Source organism: Podarcis tiliguerta (genome assembly GCF_965153285.1).
Source record: "Podarcis tiliguerta genome assembly, chromosome: 5".
NCBI classification, from domain to species: domain Eukaryota; kingdom Metazoa; phylum Chordata; class Lepidosauria; order Squamata; family Lacertidae; genus Podarcis; species Podarcis tiliguerta.
In genome coordinates this window covers 34,325,197-34,329,667 of record NC_139538.1, presented here as the reverse complement: position 1 = coordinate 34,329,667, position 4,471 = coordinate 34,325,197, and positions in this window count along the sequence as shown.

The following is a 4,471-nucleotide window of genomic DNA, read 5'->3' as shown; positions in this document are numbered from 1 at the left end:
ATTTTACCTAGTGAGAAAAAGATGGGCATAGAAAATGGCAAGTGGGTTCCATCTTGTAGGCTTTAATTGTCTGTGGGCCCTAGACCTGAAAAGCTTGAAAGCTTCTTTCCATGAAGGCATAGTCAGTCAGTCCTTGGCTTCCTCTGTTTCTGTCCAGCATTTTTTCTATCTTTTACTCTATTCTCACCTCACAATCTCATTTTAGAGCTTGCTAATTAGAAAACATTCGATCCCTTTGTGTTCTACATGGCTTGACACTGCCTTACGCTACCAATTGCTCTGTGAAAGAGAAATGGGAGTGGGCGTTACTTTTCACAGGTGATAATTGAACATGTATTCGTTTCCTTCACGGTGTTAAAGATCAGATGAGTGAAGCTGGTTTCTCTTTTTTTGACTGACAGGGGTTGTTTTTGCAAAAGAATTCTCTGTGTTCTTGGTTCAGTGCTTTAGGTACAAAACAGAAATGCAGGGAGCAGCATGCAGAAGAAGGTGTCACAGGAGCTTTCGTTCATCCTTCACACAGATAAATCTTGCTATGAACACTGACTCAGCAACACTACCCATAATCTCCCCTCTCCCCATCTGCAACATGGCTAACTTGGTGGAACAACCTGGCAAGAGTCTGGGGGATTTTTTTTTTTAACTAAACAGACACTTTAGAGTCCCAAAAAATGTTTGTTGGGAGGCATACCCAAACAAGAGCTTCAGAGGTGGTTCATCAAAGTTTAAACATGTGAATAAGAACACTGATTATTAGCATGCGGCTCTTTCAGAGTTTTTTACTAAAGCTGTATGGTTGAAAAATCCTCTAACACACTTTTTTATTATCATATGCATGCTTCCTAAATCTCAAAAACCCCAGGAAATCTGTGTTCAAAGTATAATCATTTCTAGCCTGTTATAATCACTTGTAATTATCTATTACAAAATTCAGTAAACAGGAACAGTTTCTCATAAGATCTTCATCTTCCTTTTCCACATAGACCTAATTTGTGATTTTTAGTCCACATTGTTTACTGCTACATTCTGAAGCAGTCCCCACCCCCAATGAAGATCTTCTAATAGGCAGGTTCTGGTCAGTTGATTCATTCATTTATGGCAAAAGTCAACCATCCCTACTCCATTGCAATGAATGGGCAAACAACCCACTGAAGAAGATCCAAAATATTCTGACCATGTTAGAAGACCTTCAGAGTGAACAAAAGATAGCCTAAGTGACTCTTATTTTGTCTGTTCTATGAACTAATGCTTTCCTTTTTCACGAGATGGTTTTTCACTTAGGGAGCCACTGTAGTGACACCTAGTGGCAGGTTACAAACATTACATGCAATGTAAGCAATTATTAATGTGTTCCATTCCAGAGATGGAACATTTAAGCCACATATAGGGAACCTTGTTCAGCTCAAGGAACAGATTCTTTTCTAGATATTCTTCTGGGTGCCACATGTCAGTGTTGAGCAGAGCCAGAAACAAAAGTGGGTCTGTCTAGTGGCAAAAATGCACAGAACAAATGCAATTTTTACTTTTGTAGAGTAGGCCTAGTTTTGTCACACTCTTGCACCCCCTCTATAAAACCCCTGCTTGGAGGTTTCATTTACAATTAAGTAGCATACATGTTCTATTGAATAAACAAATATTTCACATCCAGGGAGATAAGAAGCATTATCAGAGTCCAAGAGCACATTCCAGCCAAGCAAAACTACTCAAGGAGGGTGAAAAGCAGGGCTGGTGGGGCGTGTGGTTCAGCAGGGTATATGACTGGGAAAGAGTCCTGAAGGCCAAGCAGAGAGGCCTGGAGGGCTACAAAGGACCTCCAGGCCTAAGGCTCCCCATACCTGGTTTAGACATAACTCTGTGCCCTAATCCAGGTGATAACATCAGGAAAGAAACTCAGCTGTAGGCAACCATGCTCAATTTCCACATTTGTCTCTTTTTCTAACACGATGAGAGGACTCTTGCAGTATTGTAATGTTAAAATGCATTAATGGGTTTTGCTCAGGCAGTAAGCCACTTTGATTGCACACTGAGAAGATGCTGTTGAGGTTAATGATTAAATGATTAATTGCAAGGAAGCACCTTGCAGTCAAACGCGGCACAGTGACTGAAGGTACAAGAATCAACTTTGTTCTGCCTCGGTTTTGTACTTCAGCACATCATGGGGTTGACTGACATTTCTAGTACAGTGGTACCTCGGGTTACAGATGCTTCAGGTTACAGACGCTTCAGGTTACAGACTCCGCTAACACAGAAATAGTACCTTGGGTTAAGAACTTTGCTTCAGGATGAGAACAGAAATGGTGTGGTGGCAGCGTGGCGGCAGCGAGAGGCCCCATTAGCTAAAGTGGTACCTCAGGTTAAGAACAGTTTCAGGTTAAGAACGGACCTCAAGAATGAATTAAGTTATTGACCCAAGGTACCACTGTAAAGTCATGACTAGTTGTTAAACAACTGGGTCTTTAATGCAATAAATGCCTGCTATATGTCATATCAATTTAGGAGGTAAATTAACCAGTGTTTCAGTTACAATGAAGAGTCAACCAGCATAAGAGAAGCCATAGTATTTCAGAGGGAGATGGGCCAGAAGTACAGCACAGGGGTCGCATTCTGACGCACCACACACATTGGTGGGGTGTGTGTAAGCCTGCCCCGTTCTGCTCTTTTCTCTTTTCGGGCTGAAAACTGTGTGTGTGGTCACACATAAATGGGGAATAGAATAGCTAAATGAGTGAAAGTTTACTGACTTTCCATGGCACCTCAAAATGTGCTTTAGGTGGGCTGCTGCATATTGCCTAATGAAAGAGCCTATGCATAATCGCTGCTGCATTTGCTGCTTCCATGTAACCCTGTCTTCAGCACACTATGTGGGTTGGTGAGGCCTATTCCACATGGGTTACAGTTGCCTATATTATTACTGCACTGCAGCCAGTTGCCAAATGCAGAGAAAGAGGCTGTGTAACGCTCCCATGAATGGTGATGCAAGGCCCTTTCTAGTACCAAACAATACATTGATATATTAACAAACTGACTTTATTCAGAGGGAAAAGGTCTGTATCATGATTTTTTGTTTATTTAATTTATACGCCACTTAAGACTTTTAGCAAAAAGAAAATCTCTAGGTGGTTTACAAGTTTCATTAAAATGCTACAAATAAAAATTGCAAATACCAGTGCCAGAATTTAGCAAGACAATGGGAGTGGGGTGAAAACTATTGAACTAATGAGTCTTTTTCACATGATCTTCCAACTGTGTAGTCGGCATGTGTAGAGGGGGAGTGAGATCACACTGCTGTCTTTTCTATGTTTCTTGTAGGCTGCATTTGCCATAGAGACTATGTGCAGACAAGCTATGCTCATGTCGGGATGTGCAAATCTATCCATTCTGATTTCTCTCTGTTTCTCACTTTTCATATATTAAATTCAGTTTGTGAACTTAAAAAAAGTCACGAAAATTCAGCAGCATTTTAATGTGAATTTCTCTGAATACACACTTATGTATGTATTTTTGCCTAATATACGCATTTTGTAAAGCGGTTTCTTCTGCATTTTGGGTGTTATTTTTACTAATATATTTATTTTTATGGGCATTTTATACCAGTATTTGCATTCTTGTATGGGTTTCTCAGCCGAAGAACTGCATTGCAAAATTCGGAAAAGTGTGAATTTTGCAGCATGGTTCTGTTTTGGTTCTCCTATTATTTCAGAAAGTATGAAGTAACTGGGCTTGCTGGTAAATGGGAATTGAATTGAATTAGGGCACATATGTAACACAGGTAAGTTCTTAGCAGGTAGGCATGGTCAACATGTGGAGGGGACACCAGTGCTGTCCCGCTCTCGCTCCACATGGTCATCTGACATGTGAAAAGGATGCTGTGAAAAGTGCCTTGAGGGTTTCACCTGTCAGCAGGGACTAGTAACCTGACACCTGGCTTCACAGGTATTGTGTCATCTGCTGTCTGAGACCAAGCTGAGAGGCGCAATAGGAAAGCAAACAGAGTCCAATGGAAGATAGACTTGAAAGGGGGTAATCTCCAAGGCATTTAAAGATTACTGCCTATATTTTAAATCATATCATTAAAGAGGCCTTTTAAAGGCTAATCCCTTATCCCCATCATGAGCCTGCCAAGAGAACACTTGGGGATGGGGGCGGAAGTGAATTGCTTTTAAAGAGGCTGTTAAAATATTTTGCAACCATGTTATTTAACAACATTTATAACATCTTAAACAGACTGACTGTGGTTGCCAGCGAATGGTGCATGTTGCAAAAGAATGGTATTCTTCATGAGTCTAAAGTATCATTGATAGCTGTGTGCATACTACACACGTGCACACACACAAACACAATACTCCTCCTCCTCCTCCTCCAAACTTAAAAATGGAAAGTGTAATGCTGGTGGTCAACAAAAGAGGTTCAAAGACTCTCTCAAGGCAAATCTTAAAAAATGTTGTACGAACACCGACAACTGGAAAACACT